Source organism: Heptranchias perlo, chromosome 14 (assembly GCF_035084215.1).
Source record: "Heptranchias perlo isolate sHepPer1 chromosome 14, sHepPer1.hap1, whole genome shotgun sequence".
Classification (NCBI taxonomy): Eukaryota; Metazoa; Chordata; class Chondrichthyes; order Hexanchiformes; family Hexanchidae; genus Heptranchias; species Heptranchias perlo.
The window spans coordinates 30,435,601-30,445,928 of NC_090338.1; positions in this window are offsets into that span (position 1 = coordinate 30,435,601).

Below are 10,328 nucleotides of genomic sequence, written 5' to 3' on the forward strand. Positions count from 1 at the left end.
CAAGCCCGATGAGCTCTCGCTCCCTCCCACCCCCCCATGATTTGCAGCTCCTTTCACTGTCAACAGACAGCCAGCCTGTCAATCTGGCTGCCTGGCGCATGGGAAACGCGGAAGCTCAAATACTTACCTTCAATTGAGTTGCAACCGCAGATTGTGACACTCAATTCACTTCCGGGTTCCCCATGTGAATATCTGCGGATGTGTGAGATGCCCGGCTCCAAGTAAAAAATATGCCCAATGTGTTTGTAGTGCTAGTGGTGATCTTTGCTTTGTGATGGAGTGGTAGTGCACCTTCCACATGAAAGAGTTGCCAAGTTGTACAGTTCAGGGGCTATAGAAGATGGAGGTGATACGCTTTCTCACAGGGACGGAAGGAAAATTGAAAGAGTTATCCTGGCTGTTCATGCACACCTCCCATGAGCCAGCTTCAGAGCAGAATTGGCAGAGGGGAGGTTCAGCAGGACACCTGGCTGCTGCCCTGGCCAGGGTTTGCATGCAACATGGAAAACCCAATTAGGAGAAAAAAGGTAAAAAATTACAACTTATACTTATAAAGCACATTTAACATAGTGAAATATCTCCGTGATTTACCTCATATGGCGGGAAGGATGGGCGAGGAATGGAAACGAGTTAAGGGAGTTAAGGGAGATGACCAAAGGAGTGTTCAAATAGATTGATTTTGAGGGTTTTTAAGAGAGGGGAATGATGTAGCAAAGCAGGAAAGTTTAGGAAAATAATTCCAAAGTGCAAATGTGTGATGACTGAAGACTTCCATCAAGGTGGAAGGGAGGGAGGGAGATAGGCCGGTGTCAGAAGAACAGTGTGAGTGGGGTTGTTGGCCTGGCCAAGGCTGTAGAGGTATTGTGGGATGAAATTTTAGATCTTGAAATCAATATGTCAGGGGACAGGGAGTTAGTGGAGTCACATGTGAACTGAACTTAGGATTTGGATAGAAACAACAAAATCTTGGACAAGTTAGAGTGTCTGTAAGCTGAGGCTTGGGAGGCCAGCAAGCAGAATGTTGGAGAATTTAAGCCCAGAGGTGATGAGAGTTTCAGTGGTTGTGAGAGAAGACAGGGACAAGTGAAAATAGAATGTCTTGGTGATGGATAGGATGTGGGCATCGAAGTTCAGCTCAGGGTTAAACAAGACACTGAGCTTGCACACTGTCAGATTGCAGAGTTTCTGGGAGAGCCAAAAAAGCATATCTTCACTGTTAAGCTGGAAGAAGTTGCTGCTTATCCACAACTTGATGTCTCTTTACCTCTCCCTTCCGCTCATTGATACAGAGCAAAGTGCTGGCCATCCTCAGTGAACTCACCCAAATGACCATTATTCATGTATGAAGCCTAATGATGAATATCAGCAGGCTATTTAACTCTAGGAGACACCACCGACAAACTCAAGCCATGTCCTCACTAAAAGTCCACATGTGCACTTCCAGGAAGGGGTCACAGGTTATCAATCAGGAGCAGGAACTGTCTGATTTTTCTTCTCCCAGTTGTGCTGAGGGCAAGAGATTACCTAACTCAGCACAGATCAAGGATTTAACCTGGGACCTTTCTGCTCAGTGTGACTTAGCTACTTACTAGATAAGGTCACTGAGCTACTGGGGAGCAGAAAATAATTTTGGAAATGATGAGTGGCAGCCTCAATTTTAAAAAGGCTGAACACATGTATCTTTCATGCTGCCAGGTTACTGGAAGGGATGATACCATCCACTCCTTTTGTAATTATTAGCCTGGCAGAAGCCACTGTTAGTACCAGCAATAGTAAGAGGCCTAGGGAAGGAAGCTGGAGAAAGTGTGGGAGGGGAGAAGTTCCCATTCGATTCGAACGTATTCTGAATATATGACCCTCAGATTGAACTTTAAAAGTACTTAATTGGCTGTAAAGCGCTTTGGGACGTCCTGAGGTCGTGAAAGGTGCTATATAAATGCAAGTTCTTTCTTTACTTAACTATGCTTTATTTGAGAAACAGAATAATTATGGCTGCGTTGATGTGACTTGAATTGTCATGCCACTGCAAAACTGACCTAAAACTTGAGACTACACATGGGAAGGCGAGTGGAATCATTTCGATCAATAAGGTTTACACCACCAGTTTAATGCCAGAATACCCTTTACATTATTTTGCTAAAGTTGGCGCTAATCAACTTTAAAACACCTGGGCAAAACAACTGAGTTCAGGGGCATGATTTTAGCACCCGCTATCGGGTGCGTTCCTGGCGGGGGAGCCCCGAAAATCGGGAAATCCCAGAGCGGGACCGGAGCCCGCCTCGAACCTACGCACTTCCGGGTTCCCCACTGACGCGCCGGCGTGCGCGCGCAGCCCCCGCTGGTGGGAATCCCGCAGGCAATTAAAGCCAGCGGGATGCCACTTGAAGGTATTTATTTTGCTATTTCAGGTCATTAACTGACCTGATTAAGGGATTATGTGAGTAGGGGTGGGATTTTAGAGCAAACTGGGACTGTTTCCCACACTGGGGGAAACACTCCCAGTTCAAATGGACCTGTTGCAGCTGTCAGCCTGTGGCAGCTGCAAAGGTCCATTTGACAGGTGGGGGGAGGGGGAGACCCTTACCCATTGCAGGAGGCCACTCTGTCACTTGGGACAAAGTTTGGCCTCCACCACCCTCCTCCTGACAATCAAAGTCACCAACTTGGACACTTACCCCGGGGTCCAGAGACATGTACCTACCTTGCGGACCCCCTCAGATGTACATCTTCCGGATGGGGGCCGCCGTAGCTGCAGTCATGACCTCCTCGGAGGGCGAACAGTATCACCAGCCTCGCCAGCCTCGCCATCCACGCTGTCCACCTCTGACATGTGGAGCTCAACAACAGAGTGCTGTGACACATCCACCTGTACAGCAGGAGGGAGGGCAACCGCAGAGAGAGATGCGTCGCAGAGGGCACTACCCTCGCTACAGGGTCCACAGACCGAGGCTCAGCTTCCTGGACCTCTCTGAGCAGCAGTGCACACGGAGGCTCAGAGTCACTCGACATGTAGTCATGGACATCTGCAGCTTCCTTCATGCCCAGCTGCTCCTGGCTGGCCCGAGCACCATCTTCTTACCTGTCGCTGTCAAAGTCACCACTGCCCTCAACAACTTCTCCTCCGCATCCTTCCAGGGTGCAACCGGGGACATCGCCGACGTCTCTCAGCCGTCTGCACAAAAGAGCCCTGCAAATACACCTACACCCACTCTGCAGTGACACAATGGGTGATATCAGTTGTGGGTCATCATAGTGATCCTCAGGAAAGGGCATTATTGCACAAACCAGACAAGATTCGCGAAGACATGGCAGCAGTGGTGCCAATATATGTAATGTGAGTTGGTCAGAAATTCAATATAAGTAACAACCATGACAAACCTTCAAACACCCTTGTGCATCCCCTTCATGCTCACGACACGTTTGCCTTACGGAGATGTGAGGTGGGGGCGGTGATGTTGCAGACGGAGTGTAGGGGAATGAGTAAGTGTACTCACTTTGGCTGACCTACTGAGGTCATTGGAACGCCTCCTGCACTGTATGCAGGTGCGTGATATGTTGGTGGTGCTGGTGACCTCCTCTGCCACCTCGAGCCAGGCCTTCCTGGTGGCAGAGGCAGGCCGCTTCCTCCCGCCCGCTGGGGGGAAGATCTCTGTCCTCCCCCTCCTCCTCACCCCATGTATTGATACCTGGAGTGAGGCATCATTAAACTGGGAGCAGCCTTCCCCCTGGGCTGCTCCATGCTGTAATTTTTTCTGTTTGTTGCAGCATCTGTCAGTGGAGGACTGCCCCTTTAAATAGAGCTCCTTCAGCTGACAGATCTTACTGCGCATGCTGACTGATTTCACCGGGCGCGTTACCCACGCACCCGATAACCCCCCCGCCGAGAACCCACAGCCCTGGTAACATCGGGCCCCAAGTCACTGAAAATCAGAATGGAACCTTATTGTGCGCTGTGTAAATAAACAGAGAGGAGGTACATTTTCATTGAGGTCCCAAATCACAAAGCAATGACGGTATCGGGGATAATGTCACCACTGATGATCTCCGTCCCGTCACAGTGGTTGCTTCTAAAGAAGTCTGACAAGCTCCATTTTCATTGCATAGATGGAGGGAACTCACCACATCATTCTACTGGAGTTGAACAGAGCTTTGAAGCTGTAGCATAGTGAGATGAGCTTAAGTGTCATGAACAGGTGCAGAAAATAATCAAGAAGGCTAATGGAATGCTGGCCTTTATATCCAGAGGACTGGAGTACAAGGGGGCAGAAGTTATGCTGCAGCCATACAAAACCCTGGTTACTGTGAGCAGTTCTGGGCACCGCACCTTCGGAAGGACATATTGGCCTTGGAGGGAGTGCAGCGTAGGTTTACTAGAATGATACCCGAACTTCAAGGGTTAAGTTACGAGGCAAGATTACACAAATTGGGGTTGTATTCTCTAGAGTTTCGAAGGTTAAGGGGTGATCTGATCGAAGTTTATAAGATATTAAGGGGAACGGATAGGGTGGATAGAGAGAAACTATTTCCGCTGGTTGGGGATTCTAGTTGTAGGGGGCACAGTCTGAAAATTAGAGCCAGACCTTTCAGGAGTGAGATTAGAAAACTTTTCTGCACACAAAGGGTGGTAGAAGTTTGGAACTCTCTTCCGCAAACGGCAATTGATACTAGCTCAATTGCTAAATTTAAATGTGAGATAGATAGCTTTTTGGCAACCAAAGGCAGGTATATGGAGCTAGATCACAGATCAGCCATGATCTTATCAAATGGCGGAGCAGGCACGAGGGGCTGAATGGCCTACTCCTGTTCCTATGTTCCTATGTTCCTAAGGATGCTATATTAATGCAATAAAAACAGAAAATGCTGGAGAAGCTCAGCAAGTCAGGCAGCATCTGTGGAGAAAGAAATAGAGTTAATGTTTCAGGTCGAAGACCTTTTGTCAGAACTGGAAGATGTTAAAAGAGTTAAAGTTTTTGAGCAAGTACAGAGCCAGGGAAATGGGGTGAGGGAGCAAAGAACAAAAGGGAAGGTCCCTGATAGGGTGGAGGGCATGAGTGATTAAATGACAAAAGGGATGATGGTGGAAGGCGAGGAAGGTGGTAATGGGACAGGTTAAGAAACAAAAGATTGATCAGGAGTAGCTGTAAATGGCAGCAGCAGAACCATTACCAGCACTAGCTGACCGAAAAAATAGGAGCAGTGGTTATGATCTGAAGTTATTGAAATCAATGTTGAGTCCAGAAGGTTGTAAAGTGCCTAAACAAAAGATGAGGTGCTGTTCCTCAAGCTTACATTGAGCTTCATTGGAACAGTGTAAGAGGCCGAGGACAGAGAGGTCAGAGTAGGAGTGGGAAAGGGAATTAAAATGGCAAGTGACCAAAGGTCAGGGTCACACTTGAGGACAGAGCGGAGGTGTTCAGCAAAGCCTAAGACTGTTAGCTTAAAACTAATAACCACCAGGATCCACTGATGGATTATTGGATAACTGCAGCATGTACTGCACTATTATGTTAAGACAGGCAGATTGCAAGTTCAATCCCTCATCTGTACTATGGTTGTCCTCAGTGTCCCAGAGGTACTGAGAAGAAAAAATGAGACCTGATCACTATGAAGTGATCCCTACTGAATAGTGCATGTATCATAGTATCATAGTAGGCACAGCACAGGAGGAGGCCATTCGGCCCATCGTGCCTTTGCCAGCTCTTTGAAAGAGCTATCCGATTAGTCCCATTCCCCTGCTCTTTCCCCATAGCCCTAAATTTTTTCCCTTCAAGTGTTTATCAGATTCCCTTTTGAAAGTTATTATTGAATCTGCTTCCACCACCCTATCAGGCAGTGCATTCCAGATCATAAAAATTCAGATGTGTAAAAAAATGTTTCCTGATGTCGTCTCTGGCTCTTCTGCCAATCACTTTAAATCTGTGTCCTCTGATTGCCGACCCTTCTGCCACAGGAAACAGTTTCTCCTTATTTACTCTATCAAAAACCATTCATGGTTTTGACCACCTCTATCAAATCTCCTCTAATCTTCTCTGTTCTAAGGAGAACAACCTCAGCTTCTCCAGTATCTCCACCTAACTGAAGTCCCTCATTCCTGGCACCATTCTAGTAAATCTCTTCTGCACCCTCTCTAAGGCCTTGACATCCTTCCTAAAGTGTGGTGCCCAGAATTGTACACAGTACTCCAGCTGACGCCTAACCAGTGTTTTATAAAGGTTTAGAATAACTTCCTTGCTTTTGTACTCTATGGGCCCGATTTTACCAGGGGTGCGGGTTGGCAGCAGGTGGTCAGTCGGGCTCGAGGAAAACGCGCCGTCCAAATTGAGTGCGTTGCGCGCGCGATCGCGGGATGATTGATGTAATTAGCCGGCAGTTACGGGTTCCGCGCTTCTCAGCTGCGTGCCGGCGGCCTGCGCATGCGCATTGACGTCTGAGCAATGGTGGCGCTCTATTTAAAGGGGCAGTCCACCAAAGCCCCTCCAGCCACAAAGTATACTCCATGAAGGATGGAGGAGCACAGGGGTAAGGCTGCTCCCCGTTTCACAGACCACGCCCTCCAGGTGCTGCTGGACGGGGTCCGCATGAGGAGGGAGACGCTGTTCCCCACAGATGGAAGGAGGTGCCCTGCCAGCGCCACCAAGAGGGCATGGGAGGAGGTGGCCGCTGAGGTCACAAGCAGGGGAAACACCACCCGCACTTGGATTCAGTGCCGCAAGAGATTCAATTACCTCACCAGGTCCGGGAAAGTGAGTACACTAACGCACTCTTCGTCACTCCGTCTTCCACATCACCTCAAACACCTCACAACCCCATCTCCACTGACAGCACTGCGCTCCCGCACCAATCCTCACATCCACCCAACTATCATCCTCACAGTGCCTGCACGTACCCACCGTCCCTGTCCCCACTCGACCACTACCACACACCCCAATGCCCATACAATGGGATGGCCATGTGGCACACGCATCCTCCCATCCATCTGGCACACGCTCAACCCACTCACACCAATGCTTGAAGCGTCTCACATTGTAATCATCACTCAATAACGTTTTTGTGTTTTGCCCTCACAGGAGAAGAGGGCCAGGAACGCACGCGATAGGGCACGCACCGGAGGGGGCCCGCCACACAAGGTGGCCCTGACAGACGCCGAGGTCGAGGCACTGGAGATCAGCCGCACGCTGCATTGCCTGTCGATGGCGGATGGCGAGTCTGGTTCTGGCGAAACGGCTGGTAAGGGAAAGCTGGCACTCATCACTCATGATCGCGAATGATCTTAGCATCACATGGCATATGCCGCACCGCCACATTTGGTCACATGCCTGATATTTCCCTCTGTTCTCTTGCAGGGCCGTCTGCGATCGACGTTTCGGTTGAGGGCGATTCCTCAGAGGACATGCCCGTCTCTGAGGGTGCATCGTCACACGTGAGCCTTGCATCCACCAGCGCAGATACACACACCTCGGTGGGTCCCCCCCCTCAGTTAGTTGGGATTGCACATGGTGAGTCACCGCGCACATGGAGGGTCCGCGTCGGTGGGAGCACTCTTCTCCAGGCTTTGCTCAGCCGGACCCAGATGCTGAACCCAGGGGGCCACCTGTCAAAAGGAGAGTCGTCGAGGGGCACCAGAACATTGCTGAGGTACTGGGAGAGGTGCCACGCGCACTCTCCACAATCGCACGGAGGATGGAGGAGTCCAACTCCTGCATGAGGGGAATGGTGGCACAGGTGCAGGAGGGTATCGCCGAGATAGTGTCGCAGGGACGTGAAGGCATCTCTGAGATAGTGTCACGGGTAGGTGTGGGAACGTCTGCGGTGGAGGACAGGCTAGCCTCCCTCGAGCGTCACGCACAGCTCACCAATGAGTCCATCCAGGCCCTCACAACGGCTGTTCGGATTCAGGGTGAGCAACATTCTGCCGCCATCAACAGGTTGACAGATACATTGGAGGTGGCCTTGCAAGGTCTCACCCACGTCATCCAAAATGCCGTCCAGCAGGGTGGAAGGGGTGATGTGGGCCTTGGCCATGAGAGGGAAGATGGTGAACGGGGAAATGGAAGTGTGGACGCTACTCAAGGCGCCCCCACGTCTCACCCATTGCCCCCCTCTCAACCAGTGCCTGCAATAGTCCATCCTCTCCAGGTGGCCGAGTCTGCCCCTGCACAAGTGCAGGAGGAGCAGTCTGTGGAGGTGCCCTCACGGGCACCGAAACCCAGGGGGCGTCGGCCCAAAGCATCTACCCGGTCAGGGCACGAACAGGAGCAACCTGCCACCACCTCTGCTGGAGCCACAGGGGTAGCACCACGTAGGGGGTCCCGAAAACGAAAGCCTAAAGTTCCGTGAGCACACAGGGATTGCACCAGGGTGTTTGTCTATTTGTTTTTTTTTAATTTCCACTCTTTGAATGTCACCACAAAATAAACTCACTTTTTCTCACCAATGCAGCCACCTCTTGTCCATAATTCTGCGGCTTGTGCAATATGTCCCTTCCGTGAGCCGGTGTTCGGCGCATGGGTCGTTCCTCCTCCTCTCCCTCCTCTTCCTCCTCCTCCTCTTCCTCCTCCTCCTCCTCCTCCTCCTCATTGTCGTCCTCAATGTGGGTGGCGGGTGTGCATGGGGCCTCCTCCAGCGGCACCCCTCTCTGTAGTGCCATGTTATGCAGGGCACAGCAGACAACTATAATTCGTCCCACTCTGAATGGCGTGCATTGGAGTGCTCCCCCGGAACGATCAAGGCACCTGAAGCGCATCTTGAGCAGCCCTATAGCCTGCTCAATTGTAGACCTGGTAGCAATGTGGCTGTCATTATACCGACGCTGCGGCTCGGTAATGGGGTTCCTCAGAGGTGTCATAAGCCACGTGTGCAGGAGATATCCCTTGTCGCCAAGGAGCCAGCCGTTGCCGGCGTTGGGTGCGTGGAAGAGGGGCGGGACGGTGGACTCCCTGAGGACGAAGGCATCGTGGCAGCTGCCAGGGTATCTGGCGCACACGTGTAGGAATCTCTGGCGGTGGTCACAAATGAGCTGGGTGTTCATGGAGTGATACCCTTTCCTGTTGATGAACAGCCCTGGCTCATGTGGAGGTGCCCGTATTGCTATGTGGGTGCAATCGATTACACCCTGCACCCGTGGGAAGCCAGCCACAGCATGGAATCCAACCGCCCTCTCCGTCTGGCTGCGCTCATCCATGGCGAAGTTGATGTAGGTCGAGGCCCTGCGGAACAACCCATCGGTGACCTGCCTTATGCACTTGTGTGCAGACGACTGACAGACCCCAGTGATGTCCCCCGTGGCACCCTGGAAGGATCCGGAGGCGAAGAAGTTGAGGGCAGTGGTGACTTTGATGGCGACGGGTAAGAAGATGCTGCTTGGTCCATCCGGGAGCAGATCGTCATTGAGGAGGCTGCAGATGTCGGCGACTACCTGGCGAGTGACTCTGAGCCTACGTATGCACTGCTGCTCAGAGAGGTCCATGAAGCTGAGCCTCGGTCTGTAGACCCTGTGCGGAGGGTAGTGCCTCCTGCGACGCATCTCTCTCTGCGGATGCCCTCCATCCTGCTGTGCAGGTGGATGTGCCACAGCACCGTGTTGTGGGGATACACGTCTCTGAGGCGGACGGCGTGGACTGCGAGGCTGCTGAGGCTGGTCATGCTGTTCGTCCTCCGAGGATGTCAACGCAGCACCCATCTGGCAGGTGTAGGTTTGCGGGGTTGTGCACGCTAGAAAAGTGTGTCCTCGCACAGGGGTTGCACTTCCACGCCGGTGAATCTTCTTGCTTGGAGGAGGGTGGTGGAGGGCAGGCGTTGCCCAATGTTACGGAGTGTCCTCCTGCGTTGGTGAAGGCTCTCCCCCCCCCCACCTGTGGAATGCACCTTGGCAGCTGCCACAGGCTGCTGGCTGCAACACATCCGTTGAGAGTGTGAGTGTTTCCCCCAGTATGGGAAACAGTCTCATTTCACTGTAAAATCCCACACCTGTTAAATAAACAGCTCAATCAGGTCATTTAATGACCTGAAATGCCAAGATAAATACACTCAAGTGGAACCCCGCTGGCTTTAATTGCCTGCGGGATTCCCACCAGCGGGGCCAACGCACGCACCCCCGCACGTCAGCGCGGAACCCGGAAGTGGGCGGGATCAAGGCGCGATCCGGTCCCGCTCCTCGAAATTGGGATTTTAGAGGCCCCCCCGCCGAGAACGCACCCGGGACTGGGTGCTAAAATCGGGCCCTATGCCTCTATTAGTAAAACCCAGGATCCCATATGCTTTTTCAACAGCCGTCTCAACTTGTCTTGCCACCTTCAAAGAATTGTGTATGTGCACCCCCAGGTGTCTGT